We start from the raw sequence: 25,482 nt of genomic DNA, 5'->3' as shown, positions 1-25,482 counted from the left end.
AGGAAGGGGACATTCAGCCTTAGCTGAAGAGGCTTCCTACAGAGGTGAGCACGAAGCATGGTTCTATGAAGGGAAACAGTTGCTATAAAGTGCAGGGGAAGCTGTCAATCAAAAGGATGGTGTGGGGAATTGTGTATAGCCACTGATCTTAATTGGATGTTCATGGCTTGGAGTGGTTCGAGGCTTGAATTGCATCCTTCCTGAGTTAACATCTCCAATATCCTAACCAAGCTGGGGTGGGGGCAGCCGATGGCTTCTGAAAATGGCTGTCATTTACATAACCCTTTTCAGACCCATTGCCTGGGGTGGGGTGAGAGAGGAGCCAGTAAAAGCCTTTGCCAGAAGGAAGCTTCGCAGTCCCTCAATCACCAGAAATTCAAAGGAGAGCATTGCCAAACAAACATAAATCATTCCCTGGCCCTTGTCGCTCAGCTAATAAGTCACCTCCTCTTCCTCGGTCCCTGTCAGTCAATTGAACTTGGCAGGCCTTGCTATTTCCCTTATAATGCCAGCTGATGAAATCGCTTCCCCACGCAAGCTATCATCAACTCGAGCATCTCAGAAAGGGGCTGCAGAAGGTGGCCTCTCTCTCTCTCTCTCTCTCTCTCTCTCTCTCTCTCTCTCTCTCTCTCTCTCCCTGCAGCTGGGAGAGAAAAGCCACTCCACATGAAAAAAGGAAGTCCAAAAACATATATCTTGGTCTTTCGGGACATATGTAGATTCATGAATATTCATGGCTGTTCCCATCTAGTCCTACTTAAAATAAATCTATCCCTCCCCTCCCTCCAATGCATTCGTTCAACAAAAAGGAATGCGGTGGGCCAGCAAGTTAGCTCATTGGACAAAGGCATTCACCACTAAGACTGAGAACATGAATGGACTCCAGTTCTCAGACCAATCTGATAGATAGGTAGATAGATAGACAGACAGACAGACAGATGATAGATAGGTGTGACTGTTTTTATTCTGTTTTTGTTTTTTGAGGTAAGGTCTTACTATGTAGCCCTGGCTGGTCTGGACCTTACTACATAGACCAGATTGGCCTCAAACTCACAGAGATCCACCTGCCTCTGCCTCCTGAGAGCTGCGATTAAAGACGTGAACCACCAAACCTGGTTTAAAAAAAAAAATTAAAGGGTTATGAGATTCCTACAACTTTTGAGATGGTGGCCAGGTCTGCTAAAAAAGAACCCTTCAACGTCATGTTCTCCCTCGAGAATGGGTTGTTTTTATGAATGACACTGTAAAGGACGTTTCTACACTTTCTTCCAGATTTTTGAGTTATTATGGTGTGCGTGTGCATACTCACGTGCACGTATGTGCGTATGGGCATGCACATGCCACGGCACATGTGAAAAGTTGGGTCCATTTTCTCTTTCCGTCTTTGCACAGGTCGCAGGGACCATACGCAGGTGTCCAAGCTTGCAGGCATCCATCTTACCCACCCCTGCGCCTCTTTCTCTATCATATCACAAGTTATTAGCATCTTCTAGTTCGCATAACGGCACAAGAGAAGCCTGGCACTCCACCAGCTTTATGAGCATGACTTGAAAGGCTCTGCTACTGAACAAGTGCGGTTTCCCTGCCGCCCCACGGCGGCGCGGCCTCACAGAGTTGGTGAGGAGTGAGCATGTGCACGTCTATCTCTTCATTCCGGTAAAAAACGCTATCCCAGTTCAGATCGAAAACTTCCCGGCAGCATCCTACCAAGGGTTTCACGAGAAAAATCATCACTAATAAAGTTCCTATTACTTTCTGGTTGCTATAATAAAAGACCGGACAAATGTCCCCTAAGGGAAGCAAGGATTTATTTCAGTGTATGGTCAAGGGGGTCTTAGCATCCATCCGTTGTCTACCAGGCAAGGAAGGCAGGGCAGCAGAAGCTTGGTTGGTCAGATTTGCATCTGAAGTCAGGAAACAAAGAGAGATGGATGCTTATTCTTGGCTTGCATTCACCTTCTTATTCAGACAGGATTCCCCAGCTCATGAAACAGAACCCCACGTTTCCAGTAGATCTCCTGCCTCTGTTAACGCAATCTAGATGCGCCCAGGGGCTTAACTCATCCCTGATTCTAAATCCTGTGGTATTCACAATCGTATTAACCTCTGTAGCACTCCCATCTCTTTTTTTGTTGTTGTTGTTGTTTAATATTTTTTAAGATTTATTTATTTTATTTATATGTGTAGACTATTGCTGTCTTCAGATGGGCATCGGATCCCATTACAGATGGTTATGAGCCACCATGTGGTTGCTGGGATTTGAACTCAGGACCTCTGGAAGATCAGTCAGTGATCTTAACCACTGAGCCATCTCTCCAGCCCCCAACCTCCCTATCTCTTTTGATTTGTTTACCAAAGATCTCATCCCCACCCAGGATCAATGCCACAGAATGAGCCGGCAGTGCAGGGTGGAAAAGCAGTGACTATGGACTGGTCACCAAAAGCGTCTAGCATGGCAGCAGCATGCCAAGGGCGGGATGGCTCGGTTGCAAAGGTGCCTGACAAGCACAGATATCCGAGTTTGATCCTCAGAACCCATGTGAAAAAGTCAGACACGGTGTGTGCTGGCCATCCCAGCACTGGGGAGGCGGAGGTGGGAAGATCTCTGCAGCTTGCAGCTTGCTAGTCAGTCAGCCTAGCCTTATGTGGGTGAACTCCAGATTCACTGAGAAAGCCTGTCTCAAATGCAAGGTGCACCAAAGCACCCAATGGGACCTCTGGCCTCCATGCCCATGTGCACATGCAGGCACACAGCAGTGGTGGAGGTAGGGGATGGGAAGGCTATGATGTATTCATCAAGTCCAGCTTCACCCAGAGTCACGTTTGGGATGTCAGCAGCTTTGCAAGATCTAGTTGAGATTCTGGTTAGTCAGACATAAAGTATGAAGCCAGCTCATTCTTAGGACTTCTCAGGTCTTCTCAGAAGCAGCAGCCGCCGCAGTCTACTTCCCTTCACCCTCCCTTAACTCTCCATGTGTATAAGACCATGTGTACTTATACACATGGTCTGCCTGGTTCTGAGAACTCAGTTGACTGGTTTCAGTGTACTGGCATGTGTGGTGGTTTGACTGAGAATGGCCTCCACTGGATCATATGCTTGAATGTCTGGTCCACAGCTGGTAGAACTGTTTAGGAAGGATTAGGAGGTGTGGTCTCGGTGGAGGAGGCGTGTCACTGGGAGTGGGCTTCCCAGTTAGCTTACCCTCTCTCTCCTTCCTCCCTCCCTCTCTCTCTCTCTCTCTCTCTCTCTCTCTCTCTGTCTCTGTCTCTGTCTCTGTCTCTCTCTCTCTTCTTTACAGTTGACAATTCAACATATAAACTCTTAGCTACTGCTCTCGTGCCATACCTACCTGCTGCCAGTAAGTTGTCTTGGTTGTGGCGTTTTGTCACAGGGACAAAAAAGTAACTAAGACAGCACGTGATCCCACGGAGTTATATCCTTCCCTGTCACACATTGCTAACCATCCTTCCCATCTTAGCCAATTAAAATCCCATCGTCTAAAAAAAATAAAGCAAAAGAGCCCACCATCCATTGGTTAAATTCATCCTCATAATGGGCTACTGTGCAGCCACTGAAAATGGTGTTGTAGAAGAATGCTTAATGGCATGGAGAAACGTTCCTGATGCATTTGCTCTGTGAAAATGTCAGGCCACAGGCCCACAGTACTTCAAAGCACAAAAACTCATCTTGAAGATATACTGAAATTAGACAGAAATGATCATCTCTACCTGGTTCCTGCTCACCTGTTTCTGTCTTTTAATGTTCTACAACAATTCTTTTTGCCATTAAACAAACACGAAATGAAAATACCCTGCCTATTACAAGCTAGACTGTGTGGCCCTCCTTCTCACCTTTACATGTTGAAGTCCTAACTCTAAATGCGACTGTCTTTGAGGGCCGGGCCTTTAAGGAAGTAACAAAGGTAAAATGGGTTCATGTGCAGGGTCCTAACACAATGTGACTAGTGTCCTCATAGAAGAGAAAACAGAAGTCATTAGTCAAGAGTGCTTACTGGGGGTTGGGGATTTAGCTCAGTGGTAGAACACTTGCCTAGCAAGCGCAAAGCCCTGGGTTCGGTCCCCAGCTCCTAAAAAAGAAAAGAAAAAAAAAGTGCTTAGTGACCTTATAGAGGACCCAAATTCAGTACCAAACACCCACATTAGGTGACTCCCTACCACTATGACTCCAAATCCAAGGGATCCAATGATCTCTTCTTTTTAAAAAAAGATTTATTCATTTATTTATCATATTTAAGTACACTGTCACCGTCTTCAGACACCAGAAGAGGGCATCAGATCCCACTACAGATAGTTGTGAGCACCATGTGGTTGCTGGGAATTGAACTCAGGACCTCTGGAAGAGCAGTCAGTGCCCTTAACGGCTGAGCCATCTCTCCAGCCCCCAGTGGTCTCTTTTTAACTTTGCAGGCACCCTCAAACAAGGAGCACACACATCCATACAAATACAAATTTTAAATAGACAAATACAAATTTTGAAAAGGAAATGGAGTCCCAGATAACATGAGCCATGAGCAGAGCCATCAACACACAGGCAAAGTCAGAAGCCTTCCATGCGAACGTGACCAACACCTTGATCTTGGACTTTATGCCAGGGCACCTATGAAACCTTTATTGTTTGAGACCTAAGCCTGAGGTGTTTTGTGATAGTGCCTGAGCAAAGACACTACCTGTCTTTGGAAGCCCAGCTCGAATGCTAACCCTTCCAGGCTTATGTATTCATGGCTCACCTTTAGAACTGATATCCCAAGCTGATCCCGACCCACATATATAAGCGAAGAAGGGCTGCTCACTGCAAAGAACAGGCAGGCGTTGCTGCAGGTCTCAGTGGACTAAGCTGGCCTGGAAAGATAAAGGTCTGACCTAAGTCTTTGGAATACTATTGAGTGCAGAGGACGGGGCAGGGCACCAGCCCTCACTTGATGTTATCCACAGTGAAGGATCTCAGATTGGATTCAGCCATCCAGGTGTCTCCCCATCTCTCCTTAAAGGGCCCCAGTGTGTACCAGCAACTGAGCTGAGAAGCAGAGAGAGAGAGAGAGAGACAGAGACAGAGACAGAGACAGAGACAGAGACAGAGACAGAGACAGACAGAGACAGAGACAGACAGAGACAGAGAGACAGAGACAGAAAGACACAGAGACAGACACAGAGAAAGACAGAGAGAAAGAGACACAGAGAGAAAGAGACACAGAGAGAAAGAGACACAGAGAGAAAGAGAAAGAAGCTTGCCCACCAGGTGTTCTCACCTCAGGAAGGCAAGCTGGCACATGATACTATGATGTAAGATTCTTTTGGGGGCTTTGAGGGAAAGCCCTGGCCTGAACAATATCACTAATTCTCTACGGGGCTTTAGGCAAATCACAGGTATCTTGTGGTCTCTACTTCCATGGCTAGAAATAGTTACAGAAGAACGTGTTCAGACTGTCATCTGGGGCTTCCATCAGTTATTTATTCCTAGTTTCTGTAATCCCAGCGTAGAGGAGGCTAAGAAAGTAGGATCCCAAGTTCAAGACCCCTCTGGGCTATAAGGTAAGTCCAGGGCCAGCCTGGGACACAGAAAAACCCTCATATCCACAAGAAGAAACAAAACAGGGCTGAGATGGAGCTGAGCAGTAGAGTATTTCTCCCTAACCTGTACCAGGGTCAAGTTCGAATGCAAAAAACACCTAACCTGACAGAGAATAGCAGCCTTTACATTGAAGAAGGAAGTAAGATCAGCTCCCATTGGATTTTGCACCCCACCATCCCTGGTCTTTGCCCCTGGGTGAACAGCATTTTCTGGCAAGTGAATATATATGGGTTAGCAGAGGAACCCATCAGGTTGGGTCAATAGCAATAGTATTAATGGCGGTCCCAACACTCCTGAATTTCAGAGCTGTCCTTGAGAGGGCTTCTTCTAACTTCTGTTTCTTCCTGAGCCTTCTCCCACCAGACAGAACTCTCAGGAGCAGGGAAAACCACTCATTGACATACTCCTTTTTTTAAAATACCTATGAGGCAAGAAGGAAGCCTCAGAAACGGGATCAATTCTACTTCCTCAGCCAAGGACACGAGTTCATTCACGAGTGCCTCTCCATGTGTGTTTCCAGGTCTGTGACACAATGTCATTTGAGATTCTGGAGAACAGAGGTATTGAGGTATTTTAGCATGAATTTTGTCTCTTGTCTTTGGGGTGTGTGTGTGTGCGTGCGTGTGTGTGTGTGTGTGTGTGTGTGTGTATAATGAGGGATGAGAATCCACCCTCAACATAGATCAAATCCTTCGTGTTTTTCATCCATGAGGATAAAAACCAGAACACAATTGGAGAATTTCTGCTACAATAGACAACCCCTCTTAAAAACGGAAAAAAGGAAGAGGGTTCCTCCTTGCTGAGTATCGCACTGTGGAGCCTCGGTGAGGAGCTCTGAATTGACACTCTACAGCTCACCCAGTATAGCACGGTGCTAGGGCTCTGCAGGAAAACCTCATCTTCCTGAGTGGGTTAGCAACCCTGGGGAGATGGGTAAAAGAAAAGATTTACCTAGGAGCCACACCCAGGAGACTCTGGGGCCTTTGCGGAATCTACAGCCTATGCCATGTCGGGTGGATCTCCTGCCCCAGGGCCACGTGGGTAAGCTACCTCTGCTCTCGTTCATCCAGGAAAACAAGAAAAGCGTTCCAGTCACCTTTCCCCACAGCACTGTCAAACATTCAGGTCTCTCTATGCATGACTCTGTCTTTTGAACTGAGGGCATGGGACTGAGAAGATACAGTCCCTGTTTCCAGGGACTTATGATCTAGTAGGGGCCCAGGGACAATGGCATCCCTTCTTTATCACCTCCACCTTTATCTTGTCAGGAGGTGAAATAAGCCGGGTTGAGTCAGCATAGAAAAAAATACTGGACTGGCCGTTGGCAGCCATTTTAAACAATGGTCAGCAGCCATCTTGGTAGCCCCCAGGCCTCAGGTAAGTCCCATGTCGCACTATTCAAGATCACAATACTAGTGTGCTACCTACCCCTAGAGCAAAGGAAGTGATGTCAGGAGAGGAATATGAAGGCAGCAGAGACGGGCTTCTGACATGTCGCCACATGGGGGATCTAGGCGATGTGGGTCTCTGGCTTTGTGATAGATAGGCCTTGTGCAAGAAGCTAGAGGTAGAATTGCCCTTTTCTAGACAGGGAGCCAGGAAGGGTCAATGGAGGGGTTGAAACGGATTGCCTAAGTAATCCCTACACGACTCATCCCGTCATAACAGCAGCTTGATACCTCTGGCTTGGTATGACCAAAGCACGAAGCTCAAATACTACCCAGGTCCTACATGGTCAACACGGAAACCAAATGTTCATTTCTGTGGTATTTGGTTGGTCGTGTTTTGTTTTATTTCGGGTTTTGTTATTGTTTGTTTGTTTGTTTGTTTGTTTGTTTGTTTGTTTGAGACAATCTCATAAAGCCCAAGTTAGCCTTGAACTTACTATGCAGGTTAGGATAATCTTGAACTCCGGATTCTCCTGCCCCTACATCCCAAGTGCTGGGATCACAAGTGTGCACCTCCACGCCCAAGTGAGACCAGAGTCTAAGGCCCCCACCCCCAGCACACTTCATCACTGGAAAAGCCTCTAATTCTAAACTCTGCTCTTCCTTACATGCACGCTTGGGGACATGGTCCACACTTGCCAAGGGACAGAATGAGATGAACTGAGATGGGAAAGAGGATGCAGGAACAGCTTCTAAAGCTATTCTGGGGCTGGAGAGATGGCTCAGTGGTTAAGAGCACTGACTGCTCTTCCAGAGGTCCTGAGTTCAATTCCCAGCAACCACATGGTGGCTCACAACCATCTGTAATGGGATCAGTGCCCTCTTCTGGTGTGTCTGAAGACACCTACAGTATACTGATATATAATAAATAAATAAATATTTTTTTTCTTTTTTCTTTTTTTCAGAGCTGGGGACCGAACCCAGGGCCTTGCGCTCGCTAGGCAAGCACTCTACCGCTGAGCTAAATCCCCAGCCCCTAAATAAATCTTTAAAAAGAAAAAGAAAGCTATTCCGTTGTGCTCTGTGGGTCCCTCCAGCTCTCTCAGTTAAAAATGGCCTCTTCCGGGCTGGAGAGATGGCTCAGCAGTTAAGAGCACCCGACTGCTTTTCCAGAGGTCCTGAGTTCAATTCCCAGCAACCACATGGTGGCTCACAAACATCTGTAAAGAGACCCGATGCCCTCTTCTGGTGTATCTGAAGACAGCTACAGTGTACTTATATATAATAAATGAATAAATCTTTAAAAAAAATAGCCTCTTCCCACAGGGACACCAACCCATCCACAAAATTTTCCAACTCAAAATGTGTTCTGTCTCCAAGAAATGCAGGAACAGCAGGTGGAGCAGAGCATGAGGGGGTGGCCAACCAATAACGGTGCCAACTTGAGACCCATCCCATGGGCAAGCGCCAATTCCTGCCACTAACGACGATACTCTCCGTTATGCTTGCGACAGGAGTCTAGCATGGCTGTCCTTCGAGAGGCTCCACCCAGCAGCTGATTCAGACAGACGCAGACACCCACAGCCAAACGGTGGATGGAGCTTGGGGATTCTTTTTTTTTTTTTTTTTTTTGGTTCTTTTTTTCGGAGCTGGGGACCGAACCCAGGGCCTTGTGCTTCCTAGGCAAGTGCTCTACCACTGAGCTAAATCCCCAGCCCCGAGCTTGGGGATTCTTACGGAAGAATTTTTATGATTGGTCTTCAGTCTCGGGGGGTTCAGAGACTGAACCACCAACCAAAGAGCATACAGGCTAGACCTGGGCCTCCCCGCACCTATGTAGCAGATGGGCAGCTTGGTCTTCATGTGATTCTCCAAAACTGGAGCAGGCGCTATCCCAAAAGCTGTTGCCTGTCCATGAGATATGTCCACTGGGCTACGTTGTAAGGCCTCAGTGGAAGAAGATTCGCCTAGTCCTGCAAAGACTTGAAGTGCCAGGGTAGGGGGATTACCAAGGGGACCCCACCCATCCACTCAGAGGAGGAGAAAGGGGATGGAGGGAAGGATTTCAGAAGGGGGTGACTGGGAGGAGGGCAGTGAGTGGGATGTAAAGTGAATAAGGAAGAAAGAAGAATATTCAACTCTGTTATATAGAAAAAAATAAAAATATGAAACATATACAAACAAACAAGCAAGCAAAACAAAACAAAAAGCAAAATAACCAAACAACAACAACAAAAACTTCTTAGTTCCCTGAGGGAGCAGCACAGCCTGGCTTCATCTTTTGAGGTCTGCTCTTAGGATAATCTATCTGACTCAGACCCATAGCATCTGAGGAGAGTGCAGGTGAAACTCAGAGAGGGAAGACAAAGCTCGCACACCGTGAGGGAAAACACAACTGTGCAGGTTGAGTGTGGGAAGCTGACGGCCCAGCTTCCTGGTTCAGTCCCAATGACCAGAACATAAACATGGGCAGCTCTCCCTTCAGGTGTGGTCCGTGGGCCTCACCTGTGGACTTAGTAGAACTGCAGCTGTCAGACGGCTACACCAGACCAACTGGGGTTTCTAAGACCCCCAGTGATTCCTGTACACACTAAACTCTGAGAAGTTCTGGGAAGATCATGGTTCTTGCCTGGGCATTAGAATCATTTGAAGGGTGTTAAAAGCTAGTGTTGCTAGTGCTGAAAAGATGGCCCAGTGGTTAAGAGCACTGAACACTTCCAGAGGCCCTGAGTTCAATTCCCAGCCCTTCAATCACATGGTGACTCACAGCCATCTATAAGGGGCTCTGATGCCCTCTTCTGGCATGCTGTGTATATGCAGAATGCCCATACATTAAATTAATTAAATTTAATATGTCTCAGGACACTGAGGATCACAGTGATTTATTGATTGATAACTGTTGTACCTTCCAGGTGATTTCAAGGGTTAAGATCTCACCTTTTAAATCCCCGCACTATGCAAGTCAAGCAACAGAGGTCAGGCAAAGGTCACTCATAGTCTGGGCTACGCCATTGAGATCCTCTTTCCAAAAGAGGAAAAAAAGAAAACTGGAAATCGAAACCCAAAGGAACTGAGCATGTGTGTGACCCCAACATCTGGGAGGTGAAGGCAGGAATTCGGGGTCATCCTCAAATACATAGGCAGTTCTTGGTCAGCCTCAGCCACGTAAGACCCTGTCTCACACATGCCTTTAATCCCAGCACTTGGGAGGCAGGGGCAGGCAGCTCTCTGGGTTCTAAGTTCAAGGCCAGCCTGGTTTACATAGTGAATTCCAGGACAGCTAAAGCTACACAGAGAAACCCTGTCTTGAAAACCCTAAAAACCAAAACAAAACAAAACAAGCTTAGTCTCTACTTTGGCAGAGGGGTGTAGTTCCTTTGGTAGAGTGTGACCTAAATTTACCTAAAGTCTCATGGCAATTAAACAACAGTCTGTGGGACTTGAGCCAGTAGCTCCAACCCATTGCCCTACAGAGGAAAATGGAGTTGAAGAGAGAAGCATTAGAGGAAAACTCTTCCCAGAGGAAGAATTTTGTGGGCATGAGTGACCTTATGCCCTTAGATTCTTGACAGCCCACATGGGTGGATGCCTTGTTCACAAAGGCTGGAGGTAAGACAGGATCCCACTTCTTTCTTCACCTGTCCTCTGGTCAGGAGGAGTCTCTATACCTTTGCCCATCCAGCCTGGCCCTGCCTTTCCCACAGTCTCCCCCGTCAGCTTCCCAGAGACACTGAGCACCTAGGGACTGTCCCCCACTCAGCCCCACGGTTCTCAGAACTCAGGTAAGGTTTCTGAGCCCCCACAACATCAAGTCCTGGCTTGTCTCAGAATTGCAGGGACAGGCCCAGTTCTCAAGTCAGCAACCACGAGGAGGCTCGAAACCTGCAGGGCCCGGAGGCTCCCCTGAGACTTGTTTTTACTCTCTAGTCAGGGCTCTGGGAGGAGGGGATGTTTCAAACCTGTGATTGTCTCAGCTTCATACTTCTTCTGGTGTGTTTTTGAAGTGGCTTTTTGTTATTCTGCCTCAACTCAGTCATCTTTCTCAGCAGCTGTGGAAAACTTGCTCTGCCCCTGGCCAGGGCACTTGGATTCCAAGTAAACAGCTCGCCCAGTGGCTAGACGGGGCTGAACAGATAGAGAGGGCTGGGACCTGTTGCATCCTTGAAATTAAACATTCGATATAAACATTCTTGTGTTCAAGGCAGGTGATAGGAACAGACACAAGAAAGCAGAAAGGACTCTCTAGGCACACAGCCATCTTCACACTCTATGATCAGTCAGTGCAGGTTCTGTTCTGCAGGCGAGACTAGGCATGAAGGAGCCTTGGGGTGAGGAGGAGGAGATCCACCAACAAGGCGCCTTTCTGGTCTCTCTTCCTTCCTGAAAATCGAAGCGTTGATCTCTAATTGCTTCATCCAATATGGTAGCCACCGACCGCATACGACTACTGATTGGTCTCAAAGAAGCTAATGTGACTACAGAGCTAAATTTTGATGAAAATTTACTTCATTTTAGTGAAATTTACATAAGCACAAGTAGTAGATGTGTTAAGGTAGCTCAAAAGCTGCGGAGTCTATACATTGTGGCACAGGCTAGTTTGGGACCCACCTTGTCTCCAAAGCTTGCCTCAAATTCACAGTAATCTTCCAGCTGAACAATGCAAATTTGTGCTGGAGGCACTGAAGGGTCTCTCATGCCTGGGTCAATACTGTCAGTGGTTGGCAGGCTTTGAAATCACTGTAGAAGTTTGGCTTGACGGGTTGGTGAGATGGTTCAGTGGTTAAGAGCACCGACTGCTCTTCTAGAGGTCCTGAGTTCAAATCCCAGCAACCACATGGTGGCTCACAACCATCTGTAATGGGATCCGATGCCCTCTTCTGGTGTGTCTGAGGACAGCGACAGTGTACTTATATACATAAAGTAAATAATTAAAAACAACAAATTAATTAATTAATTAATTAATAAAACATGTATGTCTCTGTCCTTCCAGACATCTTCCCCTGGGTCTGCCTACTTTCCACTGAATTTGGGACAGTGCTATGTTGGCTATTTTGTTTCTAATCTTTTAAAAGATTAAATGTTAAGTTTATTTTTAAATTTCAATTGTAATCCTTTTTTTAAAAAAATATTTATTTTTATTTGTGCATGTTTGTGGAAGGGGGCTATATATATGGTTACTTTCAGATGCCAGAAGGGACATCAGACTCAACTGGAGCTGGAGTTGTGGCAGTTAACATGGCTGCTCAGAACCAAACTCAGGTTCTTGCCAGAAGTAGCGATTGCTTGTACGCCCTGCGCCATCTCTCCAGCTAGTGCACTGTCGTGAGTGTTCTCATCATTCTCCTTTGATTAACAAATATTCTTCCACCAGCCAGGTGGTGGTGCACATCTTTAATCCAGGCATTGGGAGGCAGAGGCAGGCAGAATTGCCCAGGCCAGCCTGGTCTACAAAGTGAGTTCCAGGATGGCCAGGGCCACCCAGAGAAACCCTGTTTCAAACACATTAACGAAGAACCCAAGTATTCATCTGCCGCCAACTGTATTCTATAATGTATAGAAAAACATAATTTACATATCTAAGTCCACATTAATATTCCCTCAGTTTTGGTCTCACTTAAAAAAAGATCAGTGCTATGAGTATAACAATATTAATTATCTTTGTGAAAAACTATTCACCAACCCCTTAGGGAAAAGGAAAAGAATCAGAACCAAAATAATGCAAAATTCTAAGACTTCTGAATATTTGCTAAATCACTCCTGAGAAAAGTTGAACCTGTTCATATTCAGAGCACGAGAGCATCTGTGCTTCTACATGCAGGCTTTAGAGCCTGAGAAGATGGCTCCATTGGGAAAAATTTGTGCTTGGTCACATTCTACATAAAGTCACCTTCAGAGACTGCTATAGGAAGATGCTAAGCCATGACAACTGTATTGCTGGACTGAGCGTCCTCTGTATTAATCGCTTCTCCGTAAAAGAAATATTGACTTATAAAATCTTTGTGCCCATTTATAGACAGGCAGGCAGGCAGGCAGGCAGGCAGGCAGGCAGGCAGACAGACAGACAGACAGACAGACGGGGACACACACACACACACACACACACACACACACACACAGCAGTTTCAGAAATCAGAGATAGGGTGAAAGCCAGGGAGATCTGTGTTCTCCGGGCTCCCAGTTCTGAGCCCACCTTGCTGGGCGGTACCAACCCTCCACAAAGGAAACAGCCAATGGGGAGGTCCTGCTGCAGAGATCCTTGGGAAAAGTCCCTTCATCTTGCTGAATCTGCAACGCATAGAGCGGAAAAATGGCAGTAGGAGAAGGCGCAAAGGACCTTGCTAAGAGCAACAATCGCCTGTCGCCAACCGGTGGCCTGTGGTTGAGCGAGGCAACGCTTGGCTTCCGCTTCTGTGAGGCTCTGCATCCGTGCGCACGTGCACATACCTGAGTGTCTGCAGCCCTGCCCTTTCAGGAGTAACGCAAATCCTCGAAGTTGACCTTTTCTTCAGAAACTCATTGCAAATCCACTTAAGGAACTCACCGATCCCCCTGAGCCCGGAGGGGAGGAGGGCGTGGCAGTCACCTGACCCTTACCATGCCTTGACCTCTGTTCTTTTGATTCCCCACTTCTGCCCTATGATGTCAGTGACAGGGTGACATTCTCCTACCTGCCCATGCCTGCCTTCACCACCCCCCTCTTCGCTGCTCTGTGACGCATGGTGTCCCTGGAGAGTCCCCCCACATCATCACAGAACGAAAACAAAAACAACGAAGAAAAATACCAAATCTTCCTCTTGCCATGCCCACCCCCTCAACCGTGGCTGGCCTACATGATGCATCTAATACTAGAAATGAAATCGCTTCTTTCTTTTTTTTTCCTCTCTCTCGTTTCACTTCTGCTATTTATACAGAGGTGCCTGCCAGGGACCTCAGCACTGAACCTAGCTTAATTTTAATTCAAGTTTATTTTTGGAGCTCTCAGCTGTTGCTACAAAGAGCCAAAAGGAACTCGTGTGCATCAGTCAAGGAATGTAAGGAGCAGGGAGAAAATTGTAGAATGGTGTAAGTGACCAGCCCCAGGCCAGGTGTCCCCTGGCAGGACTTCAATTTCGTCCCTGTGGTGTTTTAAGATGAAGTCTCAGTGTGGGCTACATTCTCACAGTGAGACTGAAGTTCTATGCACTTAGTGGCCTGGTCAAAGCCAAGTGCTGAGTGTCAAACACTTGGATTTAAAACCCAGCCTGACACGAAAGCCAGAATTGGGCTGATGAGATGACTCAGTGGGTAAAGGTGATTGCATCCAAGGCAGATGACCCATGTTCGAGTCCTCGATACCCCCACAGAGGAAGGAACAAACGCTTTCCTCTACATTTGAGCTGTGCCGCATAAACATGGCTGTGTGCACGGAGACACACACATTAAAAGGGGGAGTGGTTGTGTTGACCCCCAACCCCTACTCACACTCTACCCTGCCCCTCCTTCTCCTATAACGAACTCACTGGAACTCACCTGAATTCATCCGTGCCTTCTTCCCCCGTGTGTCTCCATTATCTCTGCCCCAGCAAACTATCTCCTGTACTTGGGCTTTTTTTTTCTGCTTTGAGAGAAAAATAGGACCAGTCACGGGAGGCTCTGGAACTTTAGTTTAATTTCCCCCCATCTCCCATTTAAAAGACTGGTTGCTTTCCCCCAGGATCCCTGCTAGGAAAAAGGATGAGGTGAAAGCAAAGGAGGATCCCGCTGACCTTGCAGCAACGGCGCCGGGCTCAGCTGGGCTCCCAGCTTCTCCCATTAAGGAATTCAATGTGGCTAAGCTGCTACTGCCCCACCTACCAGTTGGAGACAAGATGCACACCTAGCAGAGCGGTTGAGAGACCCAAACGAAATAACGCGCTAGCTAGGTTTCATGGTGCAGTGACAAAACACCCGATGCGAAGAACTTAGGGAAGGGAAAGTTTTTTTTGGCTCACAGTTTCGGAGAGTTCCGCTGAGCCGCATAGGGTTCCAGCTCTGTGCACCGAGCAGGACCCCATAGTGGCAGGAGCGTGCGGCAGAGAAGCCATTTGCTTCATGGCTGACGGGGAAGACGAGGGGAGGAACGCCAATGCTCTACCAACTCTCCCCTTTCTCTCTGTTCAGCGGTGGGGGAGAACCCCAGATTGTGAGTGATACTCAGATTGAGGGTGGGGCTTCCTCTCTGTGTTAATCGTCTCTGGAAACAGCCTCACAAACACACCAGGAGGTGTTTCCCACCAATCTCTTAAGAGATCCTCAAGTTGACAGTACGCCACATAGGTGCCGGGAGCCTGCGGGAATCCGAAGAGGGTATCAGATCCTCTGCCATAGTTGTGGAGAAGCTGCCGTGAGGGCGCCGGGAACTGAAGCCAGGTTGCAAGAGCAACAAGTACACTTAACCACTGAGCTCCTAAATCTGGAATATTACACTCTTTGGAGATCGATAAATACATACGTACATACGTATGTACATAACCCCCTCCTTCTGCCCAGCAGCCTTTGTATCTCAGCGTTGTAAATAGCTTTCGCGAGCAGCAGCCACAGGTCACTGCTTAGTCTAGAGTGTACACCACAGGTGTGCTATCTCCCGTGTAGGGGCCTGAAGGGGGTCGGGATAATTTGAGTGAAGAATTAGGGGGTTAGGGTGTAGTGGGGCATAGCAGGAAGACACAAACTATGGGCCCATTTTTCTTCCTTTCGGAAGGGAGGCCAGACTGGAGAAAACCAGAGATGGTCTGGAAGGTGTGGGTCCCTCGACGGAACATGTGCCCCGTGCAATATGCAGTGCATGGTCTCTCTGCCTGTCCCTTTAAATGACAATTACACTATGAGCCACAGCAGACATCTGTGTTAGGCCTTAAACCTAATATTTGAGAGGAAGTTATGCCCTAGTGTTTCCCAGTACTCGGGGTTAAAGCCCTTCTTTAAGCTAGACAAGTGTTCTTTTTTTTTTTTTCTTTTTTTTAGGAGCTGGGGACCAAACCCAGGGCCTCTACCACTGAGCTAAAACCCCAACCCCCAAGACAAGTGTTCTACACCCAACCATAACCCCATTTTCTTTACAGTTTTTCTTTGAGACAAGCTCTTACCAAATTGACCAAGCTACCTTTAAACTCAGTCTGTAGTTGGGTTTTTTTTTGGTTTTTTTTTTTAAAGATTTATTTATTATATGTAAGTACATGTAAGTATATGTAAGTATATGTAAGCTGTCCTCAGACACACCAGAAGAGGGCATCAGATCCCATTACAGATGTTTGTGAGTCACCATATGCTTGCTGGGATTTGAACTCAGAACCTCTGGAAGAGCAGCCAGTGCTCTTAACCACTGAGCCATCTCTCCAGCCCTCGGTCTGTAGTTTTGACCATCCTTGTGCTCGAGCTTTCCAAAGCGGAGGCCTGGGTCTCCAGGTTCATAGAAATTATGCTCTGGATCAATTCATGCTATTACAATAATCTGTTTCTCCCAACTCCAAGATGGCGGCCAAGTAGAGAGAGGTTTCAACACATACGCATTAGTGTTTACACACAGAATCTCCTCCGTCGCTCTTCTTCTTCCCCTTCAAAGTCTTTGTTCCAGAAACTATAGCTAGAAAGACAGGTGGCTGGTTTCCAAAGGCCAGCAAAGGGGAATTCAAGGGGCCTGGGGGGAGGCAAGGCAAGGAAGCTGTGTAACAGCATCTCGCGGTGTTTAGACAGTTACAAGAATTCAGGGGAGGGAGGTGGAATGAGATAGAAGCCCCAGAACTATATACTCGGAGGAGCGAAGTTTGCTATATGTAAATTACTCTTTAAAACTATGTAATAAATTTTTTTCCCTCCAAACCACATTTTAAGAAAGCTGTGGGGATTTCAAAAGGGAGTACATATCAAGGCTTATAAATTAAGTTCCTTCGCCGTGACATTTAGGGCGAGCCGGGGTGGCAGCCATCTGCTGCGTTCCTAGCTGTTCTGCATCACACCAGTAGCCTCCCTTTCGGTAGGGAATTCCCTTGTTATTATTCCTCTCCGCCAAGAAATAGAGACCGCCTAACCTCCCAGCCTGTCACATGACCTACTCTCGATCAATCAGAAGCTCGGATGCAGATTTTGCTTAAGAAATGGGAACTAAGGTTTGGGGGCTAGGGCCACACGGAGCTTCCATTTCTTGTGGGCATTGGAGCCCCAGATGTGTTTTTTAGCTTGTGAAATTAAGTTCCTTGTTTAATGATGGTGTCAGGGAAAGACCTGGATGGGGGAGTTCCATTCTCAGCCCTCTACTGACTGAGAGCCTCCTTTGGGAAAGTCCTTAACCTCTCTGGTTCTGCATTTCCACAGGGTCATTCCGAGATGAAATGATGATGTGGCAGAGTTAAGTATTAGCTCCCATCCCTGCTCAGTCTCTCAGATCCTGGAAATGAGTGTCCTGTCTCTCCTTCTGGAAGCTCCCTGAATGCCAGGCTGTGAGGCCTTCATCCAAATCCGGACAAGGATTTCAAAAAAAGAGTCTCCGTGACCTTTGAACACTAGCCAAAACGGACGTTGGCCTTTGGAAGCAGGGGTCGATGACTACGCATGGAGATATTCTTTACTGAGTTTCTCTCCTCTGCCTACTTCCTCGTGAGTACTAAGTGGCATCTATTTGAGGTCAAACCCATAGAAATATGCGTCAGCTTAACTCTAGGTGCCTTTTGGTTGAGCACCAAGTGCTGTGTAAGAGATAAATAAGGTGCCCACTAGGGAGGAGGAGGAGAAATACTAAGTCAAGTCTGGTATCCAAACCCCAGACAGTGATAGGGTCAGCCGGACAGCATTCTGTAGGCTTGGGGGCTTCAGAAACTCTTCGGGGAAGTGGGAGCTCTTTGAGCTGGATTTTTTTTTAAGTGTATGAGTGTTTGGTCTTCATGCACGTGTGCCATGAGCATACCCAGTAGCTATGGAGAAGAGAAGAGGGTATCAGATACCCTGGAACTGGAATTACAGACAGTTGTCAGGTGCCATGGGGGTACTGGGAACCAAACTTAGGTCCCCTGCAGGAACAGCAAGTGCTCTTAACTGCTGAGCTGTCTCTCCAGACTCTTTAAGTTGAATCTTGAATAACAGGTTCAAAGATGACAGAGGGGAAAGGAACCAGAGAGAAAATGTGTGGGGAAATTCCAGAAAGATGAAAATGTGCAGTGCCTTGACCTGGAGGAGTTAGAGCACAGGCAGATGCAGTTGGAAGGTCCCAAGCGACAGCTCCAGAGCATTCAATGGGCCAAACTGAGAGGGGCTTTGAATGCCATGGATGGATGCAAAGGAAGGAAGAAGCAGACAGTGAGTCCTTCAGCTACCACAGGGGAAGGAAGGAAGGGGGTCAGGACTCTCACCATCTTTTCTTCTTGACCAAAGCTTTGCTAAGAATTCCTAAATATGCATCCTGGGCCTCCTGAAGTTTTCAGAAAACGATCAATGGAATCCCCAAAGGGTGAGACCAGATACAACGGACAGCATTCTGTACTTATTCCAACCCCCAGATGAGGAATCGAGAAGGAGTAACAGAGAGTTGGCTCCATCTGAGACGAGACCCTGAGCCTCTTCACTACAGCAGACCCAAGTTCCAATGGGCGCCAGGACGCTTGGATGTCTCTGTCAGTAGCTAGCTGTGTGGATGGACACACTGGGAATGGGGAGTACAGACTTCGACTTTCTAACACATCGCTTTGCCATGCGGTCAATCCCAGCATTCCCTCTATTTTTCTCACCAGATTTCCAGTTCAAATGTCCAAGCTAAGGGGTTTGTCACCGCTCTAAACTAAAAGTCACCTTAGAGGTCAAGAAAGCATTGAGACAAACCTTGGGTGAACCCCAGGACTGTAATTTGGAGTTGTCATGACAACAGGGCATTAAAGCCAGATTTACTCTCTCCTAAATGGTATGAGGTTTACATGAGTAACTCTGAAAGAACAGACCCCACCCCTGCTTTCCTAGATACCATCGTCAGACCCCTCCTCACCTGTCCCCAGCCCTCTCCTCAAGGACCTTAGCAACTTGCAAAACACAGACACACACACACGCCTCCTCCTCTCAATGTCCAACAATGAGCCCTCACAGCAAAACAGGAAGCCTCTTCCTGCCAAGGCAAAGCCATTGTGTTTTCTCTGTTCACGTGTCGACAACTACAGGAAACCACTACCCAGCCATGGCAACAGGTGTTGGGGCGACCCTAGGCTTCCCGCCAGCCTGCGCCCAGCCCTTCTTCCCTTTTCTTCCTCCTAGAGAGTGTTCTCTTTGTGCAAGTTAAGATTGTCAACTCACCTGGGCACGGCTGTGAGTGAGTGTCCTGATCCCCTTAACTTAGATGAGAAGACTAACTCACCCCACAAGGTCAGCAGCCCAGGGCCTGGGCTTGGGTCTTAGACTGAATAAAAAGGAAAAGGCTTGCATTCATCTTCCCTTGTTTCCTGCCTATGAATGCAATGTCACCAGCCACCCCAGGCTCCTGCTACCATGACTCCCCAACCAGGACAGACTGTACTCTGGAACTGTGAGCTTTATTAACCCTTTCTCCCCTAAATTGTTCTTGTCAAGGTGTTTTTTTTTTTTTTTTTTTTTTTTTGTCACAATGGCAGAAAAACAAAACCAACTCACACTTCCTCCTTGCAACCTGGTAGCTCACATCACTTGGTCCTTTTCCATTTGGAGACCAAAGATCTCACAGGGGAATCATCCAAATACAGTTCCTAATGCTAGCCCGGGCAAGCTAAGAGTGTACCTGTGCTGGAATTTAGCAAGCTTCTTAGCTCTTTTGAATCCCAACATTCTAAGTAAGATCTGAGATGACTCTCTCAAATTCCAGTGTCCCTAAATGCCAGACCTGCCTGTAAGGTTGCCTCATCCTGAAGCTAAACTGACTAAGTTAAGGTTACTATTGCTAGGACAAAACACCATGACCAAAAGCTGTTTGGTCAGGGAAGGTTTTATTGGCTCACATTTCCATTTCATTCCAGTATCAAAGGAAGTCAGGGTACACACTCAAGGCAGGATAGGAACCCAGAGGCAGGAGCTGATGCTGAAGCCATGGAGGAGTGTTGCTTCCTGGCTTGCTCAACCTGCTTTCTTTTCTTTCTTTTTTTTTTAAAGACTTATTTATTTTATATACATATGAGTACACTGTCACTGTCTTCAGACACACCAGAAAGGGCATCAGATCCCATTACAGATGGTTGTGAGCCACCATGTGGTTGCTGGGATTTGAACTCAGGACCTCCGGAAGAGCAGTCAGTGTTCTTAACCTCTGAGCCACCTCTCCTGTCCCGAGCCTGCTTTCTTATACCACCCAGTGTTAGATGGAGATTAGTCAAGGTTGTATGAAAAGAAAAGAGAGATGGATCTCCACAGATGCAGATGAAGGACGTAGTCCTTTGTTAGGACTATGAAGGGCCGTAGTCTCTCTGGGGAAAAGACTGTCAACCAAGGCACAGAGGGGGTTGAGGTTTTTATAGGACAGCAAAGGAAACTTTTGAGGTTGGAAAATTCCATCTGCAGATCTGTTCCCTGAAGTTTCAGAGCTGTAAATACCAACGGAGGTTCTTATCCATTAGTGACTTTTCTCGTCAGGAGGAATTTGGCTCCTAACTACCTACAGACATTAGCAGTGTGTCCCTGATCCCATCCAGAGTTTCTCAGCTCGCCTGAGGCTTTTAGATCACTAACCCTTTACCCAAGACCAGCAGTCCAGGGGCAGCAGCACCCCCAATGAACCGGCCTCAGAGACTCACCCACAGGCCAATCTGATGGAGGCATTTTCTCAACCGAGGTCCCCTCTTCTCAAATGACTCTAGCATGTGCTAAAACTACCAGCACAGTGGTTGTTCCAGAGTGAAATTAAAAAAGAGCTTGAGGGTTGGGGATTTGGCTCAGTGGTAGAGCGCTTGCCTAGGAAGCGCAAGGCCCTGGGTTCGGTCCCCAGCTCCGGAAAAAAAAAAGAACCAAAAAAAAAAAAAAAAAAAAGAACCAAAAAAAAGAAAAAAAAAAAAAGAGCTTGAAGATGAGGGTGGGGACAGAGGTAAGGGTACGTCTTAGACTTTACTCATTGAATTGCAAGCCTGGGGAGATTAGAAGACGTCAGGCAATATCAGTAGACAAGTGGCATTTGAATGGCATATGGAAAAAGGACAATTCTGCAGACCTGGTTCCATCCAGAAGCCTCTACTCTGACTCCTCTCCTGGGACTCTTTAGGTCAAGGAATGTCTCCCCCAGGGGTCTCAAGATTTCTGTGTTCCTTTATAGTAAATTAAGTTTTCTTCACCCTGTGAATAATTGAGTCATCGGTGAGGTGGTTGGGTGACACGGCCATCAAGATGACTTCTAGGTCCTGGTTCCTGCTCACACTCTGAAACCTTTGCTCCTGGGCAAAACTTCCCCTAAAAAAAAATAATAAATAAATAACACACATTCTCAGAGAACAGGGGAGAGGATAATAAGCTTTGTGCGATAGAACATTTTCCAGAGAGAGAATTGTGGACTTAGCCCTTTCAGGCTATGCCCTGCCTCAGCAGGAGCTAGCCTGACATAAGGAGAAAAGCCCCTTAGCTTGGAGCTAAAGGTCACATCGCTTTTAAGTCTCAGTTTCTGCAGCCACAGAACAGAAAGTTACCAAACACAGCAGCCTCGGGGTTTCGTGAGAGAGAAGGTCATGGAGTCCCAATCACTCACTCACTACGTAAACTTGACTCTGTCTGCAGCCCCCAACTGGCCTTGAACCTGTGGCCTCGGGGAATGTGCTTGAAATACAGAAGCCAAATAGAAACCTGGAAATGTTACTTGTCACTGGTTGTAACCCCTGGACCATGGCTTCTGAGTACCTACCCCCAAAACTCCCCAGAGCGGATGTTTAGTAAATGGTTACTAGAGGATGGATGGACAGACTGACCCGGACTGGTGCCTAAGAGAAGTCTAACATGTCATCACTCGCCCCAGCAGCCCAGAGAGCCTCATGTCAAAGACACAAACCAAAGCTCTCTCATGTGCCAACCACAACGTAACCAATGGGCAGTTATCAAAGCCAGGAATCTGGCCCAGAGGCCATATCGCTCTAAAAGGAGGCCAAGTTAAACTCTGTGGCGCTCTCTGTCCCCCCACCCCCCAAACTGCCAACTTCAGCAGCCCTTTTGAAGTTGACTGAGTGAAACTCCTGACCATAGCATTTCTTCTCACCACGGCCTTCCTCCCTCACCTGGACCACTCCCATAGCTCTCTAGGTGCCCTTCCTCCCATAGGAGTCTTGACTGGACTCCTACTGTGCCTAAGCTGTGCCAAGCTTGGCCCCTAGCTGACTCCTGCAGTGTTGTAATGCAATGTTATCTTTCGTTACTTCCTAAATACCATGAAATACGTGATAGATAAAGCCATTAAAAAAAATAATGCGGTGAAGACTTTAGTTCATCATAAATAAAACATCACCAGTGTCCTTCTGTGAGCCCTTCCTGAACTTAGGGTAAGCCTGTTTGTGGGTGCCGTTCCTCTTTCACGATCGTTTGTGAATAATCGTGTCTTGTCATTCATCTCACTTTGTGTTCCTTGGTATTTTGGTCACGGGGTCTCACTCTGTAAAGTTGGTAGGTCCAGTTGTGGCAATCCTCCTGCCACAGCTTCTTTTTTTTTTTCCCCTTTTTTAATGTGTACAGCATTCTGCTTGCATGTATGCCTGCAGGCCAGAAGAAGACACAAGATCTCATTATAGATGGTTATGAACCACCATGTGGCTGCTGGGAATTGAACTCAAGACCTCCTCAAGAGTAGCCAGAGCTTTTAACGTCTAAGCCATCTCTTCAGCCCCCCTCCTCTTCCTCCTCCTTCAGTAATTTACTTTTATTTTATTTACATTGGTGTTTTGACTGTATATATGAGGGTGTCGGATCCCTTGGAACAGGAGTTATAGACGGTTGTAAGCTGCCATTGTGAGTTGCTGGGAACTGAATCCAGGACCTCTGGAAATGCAGCCAGTGCTCTTAACTGCAGAGCCATCTCTCCAGCCCCTGCCTCACCTTCTTAGTTCTAAGATTGCAGGACTGTACCAGAACCCTCCATTTCACTGTGGTGGACTGGATACCCACCACCACCAGCACCAAGATCATGCGTTGAAGTTCTACAATGGCTGTTGAACCCTGCAATGGCTGGATTTGAAAATAAAGCCGTTGGAGGTTGGTTCTAATGCTTTGAATTAACCCAGCCCCCCAAATCGGGGAATCTGCATGTCCAAATGCTGAAGGTCCTTGTTCCCAGTTGGTTTTTGATCAGTCAATAAAGAACCAACGGCCAATGGTTGGGCATGTAGACTAGGCGGGACCTTTAGATTTGCACAGGCTAGGGACTGGGAGGAAGGAAGGAGAGAGAATCTCCATGATTTGGAGGGAGATGGATCAGAGTTAGAGCTGCAGAAGGAAAATCATCCGAAATGTAGGTGAGAAAGAATGCGGCTCCCGGAAGGGCTGCCCAGAAGCCCTTGGGAAGCAAAGAGTAGGGGTTGCCCAGAAGGAGCCAGAGCAGCAAAGATAAAATATAGAATTAGAAGGCGTTAAGCCAGGAGTCCAGGAGGGAAATGTGTGCTAGCCACAGGGAGAATTGGGCTTGTCAAGGCGTATTTAAAATTAACTGGTGTGTGTGTGTGTGTGTCTGTGTGTGTCTGTGTGTGTGTCTGTGTGTGTGTCTGTGTGTGTGTCTGTGTGTCTCTGTGTGTGTGTATTATTCTCAAATCCAGATAGCTCTTTGGCGTGGGCAACACGTCAGGAACACAAAGCACTTTAGCGAACTACCAGGACATAAAAGCTAAGGAAGTCATTTAAGTCAAATGGCATTGTAGAGTAGCGTCCTGATTCAGTAGAAGTAGTATGTGAGTGACATCACCAGAAACTGACCCTACTGCTCTTTGCCCTGGGACTTCCAGTCTCCAGAACCCCGAGGAAATATATTTCTGTTGTGCAAGTTACCCAGCCTGTGGTATTTTATTATAACAGTCCAAATAGACTACTTACACTCCATGTAAGTTTAGCAAGGCCAAGGATCATGTGTGCTTGTCTTTGGGTCAGTAGAGTCCATCGCCATGCCTAACACATAAACATGTCAAATATTTGTTGAATGAATGAATGAATGAATGAATGAATGAGATAATTACAGAAGCAAATCATGTAGGGGTCTGGGGTGGGCAAGATGGTTTAATAGGTAAAGGTGCTTGCTGCCAAGCCTGACAACCTGAGTGTGATCCCAGGAGTGAACCTGGTGGGAAGAGGAACCTAACTCCTGCAAGATGTCCCCTGACCTCAACAAGCATGCTGTGGCACATGTCTATACACAAGTTCTCTCTTGTACTGTGAGTGTGTGTGTGTCTCTCTCTCTCCCTCCCTCCCACACTCCCACACTCCCTCTTTCCCTTCCCCCTCATGTCTCAACATGAAAGCTCTCAGCGCCTGCTCTCATTCTCTGTTTGCCTGCCTGCCTCCTGTCATGCTACCCCTCACCATGATGGTTATGGACTCCCCCTCAGAAACTGTTAGCAAGCCCCCAATTAAACGAGTTCTTTTCTAAGTTGCCTTGGTCGTGCTATCTGTTCCCAGGAACAGAAAAGTAAACACAACAAATGATACATCTCCTCCCCCCCAAAAAAAAAACCCTTGTAAACGAATATTTACAGCAACAATACTCATGCTAGCTAAGTAGCAGAAACAATCCAGACAGCCACTAAGGGTAGTTAAGGCAAATGTGGTATATCCATACAGTGGACTATTATCCAGTCATAGGAAGGAATAGAGGATTGAAACATACTCCACATAGACGAACCTAATTAAAAAAAGGCAAATAACGAGGTCACACATGTCTATGTGCATTAATCAACAGAAGCAAATCTACAGAAAGAAAGCAGGTCTTTGGCGAAGTCTATGTGCACCAGTGGAAAAGAGAGGGGAATCATTGGAAAGGATGGCGGGAGATCTGACTGAATCACGGTTCAAATTTTACTGTGGTGAATAAACACCGTGACTGCATGAACAACACTGAAATGTCTACTTTAAAAGAGTAAATGTGGGGACTGAAGAGATGGCTCAGCAGTTAAGGGCACTGGAGGCTCCTGCTGGGGACCCAGGTTCAGTTCCCAGCATCCACACGTCAGCTCACAACCATCTATAACGCTGGTTCCAGAGGAGCCGATGCCTTCTTCTGACCTCCACAGGGGTTACACATAAAGGCATTCAGGCAAACACTCACACACATGAGATAATAGAAATCAGTGAACCTTTTTTAAAAGGTGAATTTAGACATGAACTATATCTAAATAAAGCTGTCATCTCTTAAAAGAAAGAAAACACAGAGGAATCTCTTTCAACCTTCCATTACCTGTCAGTATGTCCTCATTGGCCAGTTCTCCCCAGAGCCTAGAGGGAAGGTTGTCTGGGAAATGTAGTCCCTATATGCTGAGCAGAACAAGGGTATCAAGTGAGTGCTTAAAGGGTCAAGTCATCATGGCAACTGTTTGTAAC

At 46.9% G+C, this 25,482-nt stretch overlaps 2 long non-coding RNA genes across 15 annotated transcripts in view; both read right to left on the bottom strand.

Annotated features, from left to right (window-relative positions):
• Positions 1-1,791: 1,791 nt before the first annotated feature.
• On the bottom strand, positions 1,792-13,559 carry LOC120095183 (uncharacterized). 14 transcript variants are annotated; one of them, XR_015632090.1, is made up of 6 exons: positions 13,423-13,559; positions 13,169-13,263; positions 11,587-11,884; positions 10,938-11,103; positions 4,014-4,088; positions 1,792-1,904 (listed from the first exon to the last, which is right to left on the bottom strand). It is a non-coding gene; the product is annotated as an uncharacterized LOC120095183 (long non-coding RNA). The 14 variants fall into 14 exon arrangements; XR_015632088.1 differs by having other exon boundaries at positions 11,587-11,864; XR_015632092.1 differs by lacking the exon at positions 13,169-13,263 and adding an exon at positions 4,749-4,860.
• Positions 13,560-14,487: 928 nt separating this feature from the next.
• LOC148003099 (uncharacterized) overlaps positions 14,488-25,482 on the bottom strand; it is a 39,298-nt gene continuing 28,303 nt past the window's right edge. Inside the window, exon 3 of the long non-coding RNA XR_015632100.1 lies at positions 14,488-14,575. This is a non-coding gene — a long non-coding RNA (uncharacterized LOC148003099). The remainder of the gene's footprint in view (positions 14,576-25,482) is intronic.

The sequence above is a fragment of the Rattus norvegicus genome, chromosome 10 (assembly GCF_021556685.1).
Source record: "Rattus norvegicus strain SHRSP/BbbUtx chromosome 10, alternate assembly SHRSP_T2T, whole genome shotgun sequence".
Taxonomy (NCBI): Eukaryota; Metazoa; Chordata; class Mammalia; order Rodentia; family Muridae; genus Rattus; species Rattus norvegicus.
This window is presented reverse-complemented; position numbering and strand designations above follow the sequence as displayed.